Genomic DNA, 18,253 nt, shown 5'->3' with positions numbered 1-18,253 from the left:
GCCATGAGGAGAAGCACTTGGTCTGGAATGGTATTTGGGTTGAACGCGTCAAGTGGCATCCATATGAGTGTCAGGACCAATAGTTTACCATTAGAACACTGCACTGTAACAAGATGATTAATGTGACGGACTTCAACCACCAGTGGTTTTAATGTTTCAGCTGATCGATGTACAACAGTGGTGTTAGCCTGTTGGGTTGTTTGGGCTGAGTTTTTCGCCCCCTGGTGGACAAATATGGAGCAATGCAGCTTTAACCACCATATAAGGAACAATGATAAATAATTCTCAACAAAATACCATAGTAGACATATATTTCTAATGGAGTATTTCAATGCACATTAAACATATTAGAAAGTTAAGGTTAAGCTAAAACACTGCAGTTTGTTGATCGGTCCGATAGAGATGGTATTTGATTTCTGTCTGTGTATTAAAAAACAAAAACAAAAAAAGTAATCAAATAAATGACAATTTCCTAATAAAAAAAAATGCAGTTTAGTTTGTAACTAGTGAGGATGTAATGATGTACAGATGCTGTTTAAAACACACACACCCCTCAGCTTCAGGCTGGCAGCCATGTCACTGCGCAGAGGACATCAAATGATCCTAAATTGTTTCAGTCTAATGAGGCTGAACTGAGCTGAGAGAGGGAGTCAATAAGTGTCACATTTGTAACATTTAAACATGGAAAATCTGAAAGGAGAAAAGCCAGAACAAGCTGTAGCAGCTCTCTAAACCCTCCCACCGTCAGTCCATCTCTGTCTGAGGCGGCCTCCCTCTGTGTGCTGAGCCTGATTAGAGCGGGAGGTCTGCCTTTGTTTTACAATGTGATTCATTAATCCCACTTTAATTAGACAGAAGCCTGAAGGAAACAAAACCAACAGGAAACAGCAGAGTGTGAGTTTACAGCTGTAAGAAGGGAACTTTAAGCTGAATCCACACAGAGTTTACACGTTTCACTTGTTTCTGTCGGCTTTTTGAGTAAATACAGCGCTGGCTCTCTTCAGAATACAGCAGCAGAGAGAAACCACATTTCTGATAGATATTCAGGATTAATGATTCACCAAACTGCAACCTGATCAGAGATTTAACAAAAACATCCCAACACTAATAATGTCCTGCTGAAACTGCTCTCTCTGACTTTCTGTGTAGGCCCAAGGAAAGGCAGAGAGGCCCCAGAACAGAGCCATACTGCCAAATATAATACTGAAATGGAAATAAAGTTTTCTTTGACTACAGTGGTCCTGACTGAACTTTTATTTTATATTTTACTCACTGGTTTTATTATTTTACGTTTTCTGGTTTATCTATTGTATTTTGTTGGTTTTACTCGTGTTATATTGGCTCTCTTTGTGCAGCACTTTGTGCTTCCACCTGGAATGAAATGCTATATAAATATAGTTTTGCTTGTTTTTAAACATGTTATGTATTTGAGATTAATGATTGTGTAATTACAGGTTATGTTACAGCTCAGTCTTAAAAACTCTGCCCTCTCTCCTTACTTCGGCAAATAAAATCTCCAACAAAAAATGTTCCCTCCCTGAAGCACAAGGCAAGTTTTTCAGAGTCGTCCAGCAAAAAAGAGATCATCAGAAATGGATGTCATTTACTTAAATAGGACATCTCTCATGTCCTTACACACACACACACACACACACACATATACATATACACACATACATCCATCCATCCATCCATCTATCTATCTATCTATCTATCTATCTAAAAATCTTCACAGTTTCATCTACTTACCCTACCTACCTAATGTTCCTGAGCATGACCGTGTGCACAGGGATCTGTGTTTTTTTGAAGTAGTAGTAGTAGTAGTAGTAGTAGTAGAAGTACTTCATAAACTGAAGAATGTGTGAATTATTCTGACAGCAGTTTGGAGGACACAGTAAAGAGAGGATAACAGCAAGACAAGGAAGAGTCAAAACACAGTCGACCTTCAGGGTTTGTATAAAACATATCCAACAAAACATTTCAAAGACAGGATGAAACAGCAGAGAGGTGAGAGGTGGCAACTCAGACACAACAAAGAACATAAAACAGCTGGTGACTTTAAAGAGTTTGTTTTACCGATTCTTAAAAACACAAAACAAATCAGTCATAGACTGCAGGATAAATGTTTGTGTGGATCTTCTTAACGATGATCCAGCACTGTGTTTACACTGAGGACATGGTCCTGCTCCATATGTCTCTGTCAGGTCGTTCTGCCATTGCGGCTCTTTTCAGTCCTCGGCAGCTGAATCAGCCTCATGTTAAAACACAGGAAACACACACAAGCCTCCACTGCAGTACCTACAAGGGACCTCTGATTGCCCTTCAACAAACAACAGCTGAAATACATCAATCTGAGATCTGGTTCCATCATCACCATCTGTGATGTTTGATGGACTAATAAAGTAACTCTGGGGACATACGTATACGTATCTGCAGGATGAAATCTGTTGTAAATATTCATGGTCCTCAAAGGATAATCCTCAGCTATTGTGGTGACTCACTGGCCTCCCTCTACAGGACAACATGTCATACAGAAGAGGTACCAAACTGTAATGTTAAGATTGATGTAAAATTTTCCGAGCTGACATTGGACGAGAGGCAGGGTACACCCTGGACAGGTCGCCAGACTGTAACAGGGCTGACACATAGAGACAGACAACCATTCACTTTCACGTTCACCAATTTAGAGCCACCAACTAACCTAACCTGCATGTCTCTGGACTGTGGGAGGAAGCCGGAGAACCCAGAGAAAGCCCACACTGCCACGGGAGAAAATGCATATTCTGCACAGAAGGGCTCCCCACCCCACTTTCAAACCACTCATCCTCTGGCTGTAAAGTAACAGTGCTAACCACTTCACCACCATGCTGCCCTAAGACCTGATGTTCTTTTCTCTAATGCCAATCTCAGGAAAAACACTACTCTTTTATGCTCACTACTGGTGATGCTGATCTAAGAACAGCTAAGCTTTCAGGGTCTTGTGGGCACTGCCTTTGCAGACATATTATTGAGGCTTTTAGTCTCGTTTGTATGCTTTTGCTTTCCGTATGTGCTTTCAGCCCTTCTCTGTATGTGCATGTTTGTGGCCACGTTCTTTGGTTTAAACAATTTTTGTTTTTGTTGCATTAAAATTGGTCTCTGCCGCTACATTTCTGCTTCTATGGTTTTTGAACAACGGTGGAAAATGTTGAAGCCAGAAAAAAGTCAATTACACATCTGGCAGTTCAACATGAGGATCTGATAATCTGTAATCATCTGCAATCATCTGCACAGCTCTGGAGCTCAGTGCGGAAATATTTCACAGAAACAATCTGTGCTCTTAACAGTATTACCAACAGTAAGCAAAGACAACACAGTGCTCTGTTGTCCCTTCACTCATAGAACATGACATGCAGTTAAAAGCTGCAGAAAATGATGCACCATGAGTTGGGATTTTTGCTCCTGTACACATTAGCTCAGACAAAAGTCTCTGGCAAAACAGTATCTTATCAAACTCTGTGTAGCAGCTGTTCTGGTGCTTTCAAACATATCACATGATGTGTGCAGATTGAGATAGTCAACAATTAGTTGATCAACAGAAAACTAATTGGCAACTATAGTGATTATCAAAAACTGTTTGATAGTTGTTTTTTTTTAAGCAGAAAAATTTGCTGGTTTCATGCATCTTAAAGAGTACTACATTTTTTTTTACCTGGATCCTATTAAGTGACAAATGAAAAACAGCAATTTTTGAAACTGGTCCACTATTGAGTCAAAGTGCTGCAGCCCGCAGCAGTGACAGGCTGCAATGTAACCACCACAACCAATAAAATCCTTTTTATTTAACCAGAAACAGCCCTGAAATTGCTATCCCCAAATCCATAGTTGTACTTGAACTGACTTGAAATTAACATTAATTTTAGCATGTATAGAGCCAGCATATTTTTACATCGATCTGGGGGATCCATTCATTAATTTTCTGTAACTGCTTACCCTGTTAGCATTCGCTGGGGGGCTGGAGCCTATCCCAGCTGTCATTGGGCAAGAGGCGGGGTACTCCCTGGACGGGTCACCAGACTATCACAGAGCTGATATCTGGGCAAATTAAGGGTTTATTACAACCAGAGCTGCTGATTTTTGGAACAGTAGAGAGACAAACCAAGATGTTTATTTCTTAGTTTTATTTTGTTTCCGTTTACTTTGAATGGAGTGTATTTTACCAGAATAGAATTCCTGTTTATTGAAATTGAGTCTAATGGCTTTGGCTATAGCAATTTCAGGGGTGTTTCTGGTCAAGAAAAAAGGATCTTACTCTTTAACAAAAGGGCCTGTCCCTGTAGGGATCCATTCCAAAGGGTTGTCAGACACTAAGAATAACAATGTGAAATGAACTTTTAGACTTAAAGGAAACAGATGATAACTAGTATTGTGGTAGGAAACATTTATTTATTCTGCATTATGATCAGAAGATTGGAAGGAGAAGAAAACAACAGACAACTGACACTTTGCAGAAGATTTACAAGATTAAATGTAATTTCTAGTTAAAAATACTGTGATTATCTGCTGTAAATGTGGATCAAAATGAGTACAGGAATCCGCTCAAACACTCTGCCAGAGCTCTAAACTTTCCAAGTACATGGAGATGATTTATGAGTTAATTAGTGAGGTTGATGTATGCGCTGTATGTCGTTAAGAGCAATGAAAGGTGCTGAGATGGGAGGAAAAGGAAGGAGAGAAGAGATGGAAAGAACACAGAGAGAGGATGAGGAGCAGGAGCAGAGAGGAGAGGAGAGGAGAGGAGAGGAGAGGAGAGGAGAGGAGAGGAAAAGAAAATAACAGAAAAGGATAAGATGAGGTTATAAAGCATGGGAGAGGGGGGATAAAGAAAAGACACAAAAATACAGATGAGGAGAGGCAAAAAAGAAAGAAAGAAAGAAAGAAAGAAAGAAAAGGCCAAATACAGATGAGAGGTTAAATGAAAGAAAACAGAAAAGATGGTGAAAGACGAGGAGATAAGGAAAGGAAAGATGCGGAGGCTGCAAAGTTAAGAGAATCAAAGAGAATAAAGGAAGATTTAGGAAACAGAGAGGAGATGAAACTGCACAAGGAGACAGAACAGAGAAAAGAGAGAGTAAATAAGGTCCAGGCTGAGCTGTGGGATGTGGGGGTGTATTGGCCTTTCAGCCTCTAACACTCATAAACCCAGCGAGGATATAAAAGTGAGGGACAGCGCCACTAAAGAGGAGTTTAATAGGCAGCTTTTGTTGATTCTGCAGGAGCTGCACAAAATGCTTACACGTCTGGGCTCTAATTGTAGCCGTAAAAACAAAAGACTCGGCCGGCGATGTGAGGGGGAAGCGCCGGAGGACTGCGGCGGTCTGCAGCCTTCTCGGTCATCTAATCAGCGCTGAGAACAGCACTGGAGGGACGGCAGGGGCTGTGTGGGTGGCACCGAGGTGGAGGCACAACAAATAACTCTGTCTAATGGCTGTAAATGAAACTACAACACACCCGCTACAGAAAGTAAGCGCTCACACCGTTTCTGAACATTCTTCTAATTCTGAGAGTGAATTTGGCTCTGAAATCCACTGAGCTGTGTAATGGTAAACATTTACTGCATAACGACAAGGACTGAGTTAAAAGACAACCAGACTCATTAGGGTTCACTGTCATGGAAACATGGATATTTGGACAAAATTCCAAGACACTCTACTCAATAGTTTCTCTCTGACCAGTCTGAACAGTTAACATGGCTACAAATGTGTAAAACTCAACTGTGCTCCAGTTAACTCACTGGTTTAAAGAAATAGTTCAACATTTTGGGGAATATGTTTATTTACTTTGTCTCAGAGTGATATGAAGGCGGTTTAGGGTCGTGTTAAAGAAAAAAATCTAAAATTACAAGACCAAAGTCGTAAAACTACGAGAATAAAGTCGTAATATAAAAAGAATGAAGTCGTAATTGTGGGAGAAAAAAAAGTCACATAATAAGACCGGAAAGTCGGGTAACATGGTGTAAAAAAGCAACAAAGTGTGTACATTTTAGCAGTACCAAAGTAATATAACGTGTTACCAACAGGATTTCAGGTAATATTATTACATCTGTGATTTTTTTTTTCTCCTAATATTACAAGTTTAATCTCGTAATATTTCAGCTTTATTCTCACCCACAGTTTTATGACTTTATCTTTGTAGATTTACAATTTTATTCTCGAAATCTAAGATCTTTTTCTTTTAACATGGCCCTTATCCTCCTTTGTAGAGTGAAATGATTCAAAAAAATCTACACTGATGAAATACTGGGTTAATGTTACCCAGTACTCTTGGGTAGAAAACTATTTGGTTACCAAAGTCATGATAACAGGTTGTTTTGACCCAATGCTGGAGTTATAATTTACGTTGGTGATTCATTTCCCCAAGCTAACATATGGTACTTGTGGTGGCCCACCACAATTAAAACATCTGCCGCCACATTTTGATATTCTATTTTGGAGCTGGGCTCTTTTTAGGAGCGCTAGTGGAATATATATAACATTCAGTTCTTATCTGCAACACACTCTCACAGCACAGAGTGTTCTCTTGGCACAGACAGAGCAGTAGAAAGTCAGGCAAATTGAGAGTGAAGCATAACCATTCACTGCACTGGGTCTAAAAGTTCCCCTGCAGCAGCTGCTCCTCTCATCCATTGATCTGATGTGATCAGCACTGATTGGACCAACTGATCAATTATCTACCCTGCAACTTAAAACTCCACAATTGCTGAAAAAAGAATGAACTCATGAAGCGATCCACCATTGACGGACCAGCAAAAAATTCCAAATTCAGAAAGGGGAACACAAACTGATACATAAAGACACGGGCAAGAAACAAAAAAAAAACACAATGGAAAGTTGGTTAGACACAACACTGAGTGTGGGGTGGACTGACTGTCCTTGGCCAGGAGCTCACACTCCTGCTGTGGTGTCACGACTCGTGGGTTGGGAATCAGTGATCTAGAACATCTTCCCCAATTCATTATCTACATAACAGCCCCAGACTTTGTATATTTTGACATCAGACATACACACACACACACACACACACTCCCCCATCAGCTACTGCCACGCCACACATGATTTCTCATTCTGTGGGAAACACTGAATAAGCTTTAACAGATTGATGCTTAAGAGACAAAGTGAGAGAAACCTCCTGATAAACAAATAATTTCTTTGAATCATGGGATTGTACCCGCAGGGAGTCTTTCCCCATAGTGAATCCTGTCAGTCAAGGCTGCAGGGGGAACATATGATAATGCAATTACCAGCTGAAAGAAGTGCTTTGGTCCAGCGGCTATGTCCCCATTCAAACTGAAGGGCTTTTTAGCACCGAGCTAATCGCATAGGAGATAGCCCTGATTAAGAGAATAATCAGCAGGCGCTTCCTGCGTTAGAGGAGGATGGAGATAAGAGTGGAGATGGGTAATCAACTCCACTCACTCTGTCGACCTTACTGACCCAAGCGCGCGCACACATACACACACACACACACACACACACACACACACAGAAATAAGTATGTGTGAGAAATAAGAATGTGTGTCTGTCATTCTGTCCTGACAGAACACACACAGCTTTACATCTCGCTGACTTTAAAGCTGATCCTGTTTTGTGTCTGAAATAACAAAGCTGTAAACAAACTCATACAACATGCCGCTGCCTTAACACTCAGTGTTAATATACTACAGTAATCTAATTATCCCTCCCAGCTTCTCATCATATATATTAAGCGGTTTTCATGCCCAGCAGGAAGGCATCACATTAAGGGTTTTTTTTTTTTTATCCTATAATGTTTGTTTCACACAGCTCATCGTCCTCCACAGAGAACCTGGAGGCTTTCGGAAAAGCTGAAACATGTTTTTCAGGTAGACAGAACAGCAGTTTATAGACAGACTAATTCCTGTCTACATTTTAGATTTACAAAAGTAACCCGTTACAGTTATATATTGTGTTTTAGCAGTAATGAAGTAATATAATGCATTACCAGCAGGATTTCGGGTAATTTTATCACATTTACATCGTCATATAACGTGTTACCACCCGAAATAAACTGTTAATTGTTTTTATTTTTCATTTATCCACACCCCTCCACTTCCGCCACCAGTAAACATATCCCCTGAAGGTTGTGGGCTGTCATTTCATTATACCCTTTTTACAGGCCTAGAAAGGTGCTAGTGATCGGCAGATCTGGGACTATGCGTTATCATGTTCAATGAGTTTCCATTGATACACCTGTAATGTCTACAATGTATCCTGTTCTGCTTTTGTGTCCTATGGCTGCTAGAAAGCAGCGGGGATAAGTATACTATGTAAGTGTACTAGATGTTGGACGTTTTTCCATTCACATCCCCTACAACTGCATAGCAACAGCGGCACACAGTCCCTTTCTTATGCACAACTCTCTCTCTAGTGCTGCTGGAGCAGACTGACACATCAGAACCCGGCAGGTGGTTCATCCAGCTCTTGTGTATTCATTTGACCTTGTCAACGTGACTTAATCGCACGCCATTCTGTTTGACTTGCTATTCTCAACATGTGTTTATTTTGTTTTATATCATAGATCCACAAATATTTATCCATATCTCATAGTTATCAGACTTTGATCCTCCACTATTATTAATATAAGCAGGGGACTTTAATACAAAGTGGTAACCACTGTATGTGAATGCATGAATGCGTCAGACCTGTGCAGCACTGGATTTGAAATGAACTGTAATAAACTGGAGCTTCTGTGCTTTGATTACCTGCTGTGAAACAACATGACCCTCATCCATTTAAAATCAACATTAGTTCCTCTGAGGTCACTTTGGTCAAAGTAATGCAAAAGTAGTGTAATAAGTAACATCTCTACATAGACAGTAATACTGTAAAGTAACTTACTGCTTTCAAATGAAGGTAACTAGTAATATATAATGTATTACATTTTAAGAGTAACTTGCCCAACATTTTTAACCAATACCATACACAGATAACATACCCATACACTAACAAAACACAACAATCTGAAAAATCAACCAGCAATCAACCGTCACATAAATCTATACTGACTTGCTCAGTTTGTCCTGATGTGACAAATATGTTATAATATTGTCCAACATTTCACTACCAGGATAAATCCACCTGACCTGAGGTCCACAGACTGTTAAATGTTTTCTTATTAAGTCCCACTTTATTCTTAACAATCTCCATGACTCCAGAACACAGCTGTGACCTGCTGGACTGACTTCAGTAACAATTAAACTTCATGACTGGATGTCATCATGACTACTAGGGCATACTGTACAGAAATTAGTGATTATCTACTTGGCTCAGGTCTGGTGGGAAATCTTGTTCAATCAGGAAGACAGCAACTAAAGATAACAATGACTAAGCACTCTGTTCAGAGCGACCCGAACTTTCAACTTCAGGATCCTTCTCTCTCATCAGTTTCATCTTCAAATGAAAATCCTGCTCCCCTGTTTTGTTTATCATCGCCATCTACAGGATTTCTGTGTACTGATGGAGTCAAAACTCAGTGTCCAATGTGTGGAAAACTGCCTTTGCAGATTCTAAAGAATGGCTGTTCTTCATCTTCTACCCTCCGGCGTTGCTGTTTATCATGTTTCAGCATCTTCCTGCCCTATTTTTCCCTCCTCACCCTCCGCCTCATGACTCTGCTCTCATCAAAGGCCTGCTGCTGCTCTTCTTTCCCCCAGACCAGCATCATAGCACTGCAGCAGCTCTTTGGGAGGAACATACCTTTTCTTCCGTCCTGCATCATGAAAACGGACGACTCCTTTGGACAATACTGTCTCGATTACAGCTCTCAGTGCAAGAGAGGAGACACACTATCAACACATAATGCCAAAACTGAAACAGCTTCTTTAAACAAACACCAAAATGAGGCACAAATGTAAATATTTAAAAAATGGGAAACACAAAGTGATGAAATCTAAGACAAAATCAAAAGCAGAGCTTTGGGTGCAAAAAACAAAATGTTATTTTGATATTGTTTTACATGTATCACAAAAGGGAAATTAGATATAACTGAAAATGAGCAAAAGCGAAGATCTTGAAAGCATCATTGTTGACTGAAATAGAAACATTTAATAAACTACTGAGAGATGAAGATGAAAGCTCTGGAAAAATCTAGTTAGCCGATCTCATGTTTGTATTTGTCAAACTACTCTTCCCAAGGTCAACAATGAATCATCGTTCTAAGTAATTGCTGTAGTGCTGCATATTCCCAAGATAAATTTCAGAGTATCAATTTCAAAGTACCAGCTAACATCACAAGGAATCAGGTGCTGTCTGCGTCAAAATCTAGTTTTAAGCATCAGACCAAATTGTAAATGCTAGTCAGTCTGGAAACTCTCAGTTCACTCTCTTTTTCCAAGCGGTGTTATCAATGAATTAGACCAAAATGCCTCTAGACGTGATTGAACAGGCCTAAAACCCATCAGTGAAACAAAATATGACGCATCACTGAACAACGGAAAAATCTGAACAGACTACAGGGTGCAGCTGTGATGGTGGAGAATTAATATGTCTGTGAAAAAGTTTTGCTGTTTCGCCATCAGAATTTGAAAACAGTACTTGTTCAGAAAGGTCCATGTTAGCTGCAGCCATCTAGGTTGTTTTCAAAAATTCCATGAACATCACTCCTCTTCATCATAGACTGCATAAAATAATGGACGTAGCTACTGCAATGTCATCCACTGGTTTGTGTGCTGCCATTTTGAGGTCAGCAATGCACCAATTGCTGCCAGTAGTGGCCATATCTGGATAAGGGGGTGGAGCTGTGGAGGGGCAACTGGTGAAGCTGACTCTCATGGTGCTTCTCAGAGTCAAGGAAGGATCCTTAAACTTTTGAAGTTCAAGGAGGCTACATCATCAATTTCCACCAAAGGACCGTTCCAATGTCAATGATCTTTTGAATTCTACCGAACACCAAGTCTTTCCTTCAGAGAATTTTCAAGGATGCATGTGTGTATCCTCAGCAGACATGAAGTACCCACAATTCTTTGTGCACCATTTGCCAGAATTAAAGGCGGGGCCTTTTCAGTGACACACACCTGGGCACTCACTTGCCTGTTCCAATGTGTGTTCACCGAATGCTAGGTAGGAGTCTTGCCTAGCCTCTGTAGGACCCTTGAAAGGACCCGTCCTACCAAGGAACCATCCTTGACTTGGCTTTGAGAAGCACCAATACACTGTGGAGACACCTTGCAGACAACTTGTTAATGTAGTTGCCACACCCTTAAATATGCGTAACTTAACACCTTTGTAAAATGTAAATTGTTATATATGTCGTGTTCACACCGAGAAAGTGAATTACATATAAAGTCAATGTAAAGACGCAACTACATGCAAATTCTTGCCGGGCAGCGTGATGGACACGACATGAATGATGTAAAATACGCAAATAAAGCGAGTAGTGTGATTTCACATCATACACTTATTCACCAGAGTTGAAAAATCTGAACCCAAGCGACCAATACATGCCATGAGAGCCAATCAGCATTGAGATGCCACGGGGGACATACACCAATAGCATTCAAACTCGTGCAAGTAACGGGGTGCGAAAATTGGCATCCCGTTTGGTGTGAACACAATGTTAGAGTTAATAATTGTTTTTTTTTATGATGACTTTAATACTCCAAGACCTGGTCTCCAGGTCACTTCTCATTTCTGCTGATGTCATGATACAGCATCTGTACACGTTGGTAGATTTTAGTTTATTGAGAAACAACTAAATATTTTGGAAGGATAATGAAGCATGAATTGCTTTACTCCCCCTCAATATCTACACATGTACGTTTGATGTATTTAGAAGTCCTGATCTGGGTAAACAGAGGCTACACATCGCTCAAACTTCACAGCACTACTGCATATTGCTTAATTCATGAGTGTCGAATAAAAATTACCACAATAAAATCTGGAAAAGCAGAGAAAGCAAAGAAAAACTGTACACATTACACAGACAGTTTTCCTCAGGCCTCCTAGCAGGTTAATCCCGCTAGTAAACAGAACATACATATTTCATCATAGAGATTCACAAGTCAAATATAGCTCATCATTTCTTCCTCTTTCAAGACTTCCTGTCCTCGCTTGTTATATATATTTTTTGTGTTGTCTGACAGTAGTGAGTTGCCGTATTAGGTCGACTGTAAGGTTCATCCTCCTCTTCTGATTTTAATTTGATTCCTTTAGGTCACAGAGGCGTGCTCGACTTAATCTGCTGTACTGTCGGGACACTGGCCTGCTCTGTAAAGTCGCGTGTATTTCTTTGTGATTTATCAGAGTAAGCTGATGTGGGATTAGTGGGTTTGTGACCGGGGATGACCTTTTCATTTCATTTCCCAGCAGTCCCACAGACACGGGCAGGAATTCACAATGATACACCGCTTTCTCCTTCTGCCTTTGTCTCTTTGTCTTTCCCACAGATGAACTGGACCACGTTTCTCATTTTACACACTGTACACCACACTGGGTTTTACATTATAACTGCTGCTGCTACTGTTATTGTGGGGATTCTGCAAATTCTGTTTTTAACATGCTAATTTGTTATTGGCATCTTGATAACTCTACATATAAGCATTAAGCATTCTGGGTTATGGCATTTTATATTCAGTGTAATGCTGCTCATTATAGATCCTTACAGCAGTAAGACTGATTTAAGAAGCTTATTAAATAATATTTCTATAAGCAGTACAAAAAGAGACATAAAGATGCAAGCTGCCAATCCAGTAAAGCAAGATTAATGAAACTAAACATAATTAGAGCACTTTTAAAATCTTTTTTGCTCCATTTTTTCTTCAGACAAGGACATGATGTTTGTTAATAATTAAGCTGTAATCTTCAGATATCATTGCCATTCAGACTGTTCTAAGGTAGTATTAATATTTTTGTATTAAAAACTCATCAATTGTAAACTTAAAATATGGCTGTTCAATCTTAATAAACTTTTCAATCTAACTTTTGAACTTCTGATTTTGGAAGCTGCATGTTTTGCCATATTTTGGAAAACAGTGTGCTGGAAATATAGTGGTATATGCAGTGGAGAGGTTTTGAGTTAGAGAAGTAGTTTACTGCTGGAAAGATGGTCTTTTCATGAAACTGGTCTGTCTATGCAGTTAAAAGATGCAAATACTTTTGAAATTGATTCTATATGACCAAGCAGCAACCTCTGCTTGGTCATATAGAAAAAAAATATATAGCAAAAATCAAGCCAACAGGATAGTGCTAAATTGCAGTTCCTCTAATGGCCACTCAAGGCTGGGCACAGAAGCCAGTCAATCCAATAGACCCCCATGTCAAAATGCCCAATTTTACAGCAGAAATCAACATGTACACAGACTGGTACAAAAAAGGGGGTGAATCTTAAAATAACTCAGCAATTACATTTTATTTACGTCTAAAGTCCAATTACACAAGCCACTTTGAGTGACAAGCCGTCTGTCGACAGTGTCCCCACCCTCTTAGTCAGATCCACCCCTCACTTCCTCACAACTCCGCCCTCCTGGCCAATTATGGTCACTTCCGGCTCCAAAAATCCAAGATGGCAACGGCCAAGATGCCAAACTTGAGGCTTCAAAATGGGAGTCCAAAAACCAAGTGGTGACATCAGAGCAGCAACATCCATTATTTTTATAGTCTATCAACATGACCAGAGAATACAGAGAAAAGGACTGTGGCATTCACATCGGCTGGTATCTCATATTACAGTTGAACAGTTAGATAAAATATGTTTCTGAAAACATTTCCAGCGTGAAATAGGCAATGCAGTAACACAGAGGTTTATGTTTGATCTCCACTGCTTACATTTACCTTTAGTTTTCTGTATTTTCAGCCTCTGCTTTTAATACTTTTAATATCAATACTTGAAACAGTATGGTGCTCGCTTGCTGCTCACAAATTTTCAAATTACAGCCAAACAGTGCACTAAAATATGTTTTTGATGACATTTTAGGTGAGAAATAGGCAAGAGAGAGGCAGAACCTACGTTTTTTTTTTTTTTTTGATCAGCACTGCCTAGTTTTTAGGAGCGGAATCACCAGAGGATCCATGATATGATATTATTATGATACTTAAGTCACGATAAAATATTTTGCAATATATTGCAATTTCTTACCCTTTTTTAACTGTAAATTATGTCCCCAAAGAAAAACTTCATCAACATCGGTTTTATCTAATCAGATAAAGTTTCAGTTTGTTTATCTCACCTCAGTCTTCTTTTTTTTTTTCTCCCACAGCAGCAAAATGGACTGTGGACTAGTGGACTGCAATTGATTTTATCATTTGGCACTGTGTAATGATACAATATTGCCATCCAAAAATATCGCGATACTGTGCTGTATGGATTTTTCCCCCCACCCCTACTAGTTTTACTGTTTGATCTGCCTTTGATCTTTGTTAGAGAGAAAGAGGTGCAGGTCTCTCTCTCTTGATCTGTTTCTATACGCTTTGTTCAGTGGTGATGGGCATATGAAAATGCAGAGGTAAAATCTGTAGTTCAAGCTACAGCCTTAGAGCCAGAGAAGATTTGAGCTGTGAGATGAGCAGTGAGATCTGGGGCTGGTTAGATGGAGGAAAGTTTACCATAGTCCATTTCTACATACTACCTACATTGTTATGATACAAAGCTGGCTGAAAATCAACCATCTATCCCTTTAACTAACTTTGAAACTCCCCCCACAACCCCCAGTCTAATGCAGGTCAATATAATTTAATTTGTGCTGCTCAACGATCAACATTAACTCTTGCTTCAATGGACAAATGGAAGACAAATATCTTAAAACCTTGACAAATGAGACCCAAACTATCGATGCGGACAGAAACCACAGGAGGTGAGGTAAAACAGCATGTCTGCTTGTAAGACATCACTACACACATCAAGAAAACCGCCATCTCCTCCAGCACATCGAAGCAGGCAGGTGTAACGATGCCTTGTAATAACATCTCAAAGGCAAACAGATAAATAAAAGTCAGCGGTCGCTTGAGAGATGAAAAAAGCTTTGATGAATCAAAAGACAGAAACCAGACGAGAAGAGAAGCTGAAAGAACAATCTGCACTACAAAAGCTCTGCTCACAGCACTGAATGGAAGATAGCTACGCACCTCCTTCTCCTTTATACTCACATACACACAGAGACAAATATGTCTTCAACACCTTTTAACAGTCATCCAATGCCCCTTGATTGATGTTCAATTCTGCAGTGTCTTAAATTAAACTGAATGAACAGAATGACGATGCACAAACATGCCAAACAAAACCCTTCTGAACGCACACATGGAAAAAGTTAACCAGTAACCTTTGCCCTGTTGTCCTACCTGGATATTTCCTCCCTGCGCTCAGTGTGATCTAAACATGTGGTTACAAGTCCAAGTTCAGCTGCACAGAGCGTGCTGATTTCTCTTCCTCCTTCTCCCCTCCTTCCTCCTAATCCTCCTCTTTCAGAGCTCTCCAGCTCAGCACAATAAACTCCAGAGCTCTTTTCTTTCTCTCAGCAGACTTTTGTCCCAATTCTTCAACCTCTGTCGCTGCTTCATGCCCTCCTTTCCTTCCCTCTGCCAGCTCTCCTCCCACTGCTTCTCTTCTACCCTCCTCCTTCTCCTCCCCGTGCACAAACACGCCATAAATCGCCTCCACCTCCGAGGGAGCAGCTCTGATTTCAGCCCCCTCTCCTTCCTCTCCTCTCCGGGCTTTCTCTGAAGCAAGTTCAGCTCCGTCAGACAGATGGGAGGAGAAAGGTGGAAAGAGGAGAAATAAAAGAGAGAAAAGAGTGGTGTCGCCTAACATACTGTCAGGAATAATAGAGAGGAGCTTTGTCTTTTTTTTTTAAAAGAGTGGAATGCAAAAGTATTTAAGACAAAAAAAGACGCCTCAGGATTTGGTTGCCTCAGTATGTGCTTGAGAATGAGTGTAACCTCTGATAAGCATTTTGCACAGCATTGTTCACTTTAAACAAATGAACCAATCACCTGCAACTGGTCAACAACCAGAGGGGCTAAGTGTAGCTCTAGACTTAAAGGTTCAATGTGTCTGTCGACAACGGTTCCTCTAAAAACGGAAAAGTCTGTCCTTTGTGTTTTAAAAAACTTCTGCGTTTATATGACGACGTTATTGAAACAATCCCCGTTCACACGGAGCCGCAAAATCTACTGGAAACGCTGTAGTATGCACACCAGGCCAATGGGTGGCAGTGTAAATTTGCAAAGCAACACCACGGCATGACGCCATGCACCTGCGCTGAAGCGCCTTCCTCTACAACGCGGTGATTACAAACCAAAACGAAGAAGACACAATGGCGAAAGCATGCACAGATAACTTTGTCTGCATGGACGACGAGATGGAGTTGCTACAGTAACAGATCTACACTTAACTTCAAATCAACAGGTGAGCAGCACAAACAGAGCTTGGTATTGTTGTTGTGACGGTCGGCATGCCTAGTGACTGGAACTGTAATGCGCATGTGCGAAAAGTCTCCATTTTCAGAGGAATTGCATATTGCAAGTTTACATGACAACGGAGACGCTGCCGTTTCCAAAAACTTAACCTCTGGAACCCGTTTTCAAAACGCTGTGTTTTCAGGCACCCAAAACGCAGCTGTCGTGTAAACGATCGGCCAAAACGCAACTAAAGTTTACCGGTTTCAGTTGAAATCGTTGTCGTATAAACGGGACCTTAGGGGGATATAGTGGCATCCAGCAGTGAGAACTGCAGATTGCAACCACCTAAAACTTTTCCTGGGAAGAATTCCTTCAGTGTTCATTGTTCAGGAGGTTTTTACCTGGAGCCCAATTATTCGCAGAGGTCACCCCCTCTCCAAAACAAATAGACCACAGGTCTCATTTATAAAACAATGCATAGGATCTGTACTAAATATGTATGTATGGACAAAAGCCAAAAATGGTGTGCACCAAAAAATATTTAACAATTTCTACAATCAGGTTTCCACCTCATCATCTGCGTCCCCAATTTCCCATCTCCAGAATATTCATAAGATTTTATATCACAACTTCTGTGGGAAGTGTTGTACGCTTCTTTCAGGCCTTGTTTTGTGCGTACGCAATGTTAACAAATGAGACCCCGTGTGATTTAAACTGGAAAAACTAAATAAAACAGTTTTACATCACAAAAAAGTGTCTCTCCTAAGCTGTTCACGTCACAGACAGGTGGCTCGCCCGGAGCATGGTAATATGTGGTCACCTTTTTTCTCTTACAACTTAAGATCCAGACATTCAGGAGGTTTTTACCAGGAGCTGAATTATCTGCAGAGGTATCTTCCTCTCCAAAACAAACAGACTTTGGGATTTAAACCAGTAGAAACACTGAGTAAAACATTTTCATGTTACAAATCAGTGTTTTCCCAACACTACTAGCTACAGTGGCTGACATGAAAAATCTAAAGTCCCTATCTAAAGCCAGTGTTTGGTATGTCTGCTCTGGGCTACTGTGAAAACATGGCGGGGAACATGGCGATCTCAACAGACAAGAAACTGCTCCCTATGTAGATAGAAACGGTTCATTCTAAGCTAAAGAAACACAAAAGCTCTTACTTTCAGGTGATGATACACTAAGGACAATACACTTGTTATATTCAGTTTCTGCCAATATATCCCTCTAAATCCTACACACTGGACCTTCGAAGTCAGATGTATCTTTTGCTGAACACTGTGGAGCCTGATCATCAGACTGTTGCCATTTGATTTCACCTCATTAATTTATCCTGACATTGTGATCACATTAGCACATTTGTTGATGTTGTTGTTGTTATTGTTTTACCCAAACCAGGTGATGGCATATCCATACACCAGAAATATGTTTATTATGAGTTGTTATTTCTGTGAGTCAGCTGACAACAACCTGTACAGTTACAGACATCTCATCAACACTTGCCACCATTGTTCTGTTGATAGTCAGTAGCTTATTGATTTGGCTCTGGGCCAGGACAATGCCCCATCCTTAATCCTGCCTACAATGCTTCAATTGTTTGTCCAGTGAACACAACATCAGACATACTTCAATGACTGAAAATATAAAGAAAAGATCTGAGCAACAATTCAGGCCTGGCTAATGTCTAAGTAAAATTATGTAACATGAGCTAACATTCATGTTTAATAACCCTTATTGTTCAAACTACAGCAGATGACAGTATGACCCTAAATATGGAAAGGCTTTTTTTCTTAGTCCATGAGTGACCTATCGAAGCATTCATTTATTTTTCCTAACCACTCTGTTAGGTGTGGGGAAAGCT

At 40.3% G+C, this 18,253-nt stretch overlaps 1 protein-coding gene across 4 annotated transcripts in view; it reads right to left on the bottom strand.

Moving 5' to 3' along the window:
• large2 (LARGE xylosyl- and glucuronyltransferase 2) overlaps positions 1 to 18,253 on the bottom strand; it is a 133,759-nt gene that overhangs the window by 36,699 nt on the left and 78,807 nt on the right. The window contains exon 1 of one of the 4 annotated variants that reach the window (XM_049596551.1): positions 15,327 to 15,575. The exons of 2 other annotated variants lie outside the window; for them this stretch is intronic. The gene's annotated coding sequence lies outside the window, so the exon portion shown is untranslated. Of the gene's footprint in view, positions 1 to 15,134; positions 15,266 to 15,326; positions 15,576 to 18,253 lie in introns of those variants that run through there. One more of the 4 variants, XM_049596566.1, reaches the window with a different exon arrangement.

This window comes from Epinephelus fuscoguttatus, linkage group LG2 (assembly GCF_011397635.1).
Source record: "Epinephelus fuscoguttatus linkage group LG2, E.fuscoguttatus.final_Chr_v1".
Lineage (NCBI taxonomy): Eukaryota > Metazoa > Chordata > Actinopteri > Perciformes > Serranidae > Epinephelus > Epinephelus fuscoguttatus.
This window is presented reverse-complemented; position numbering and strand designations above follow the sequence as displayed.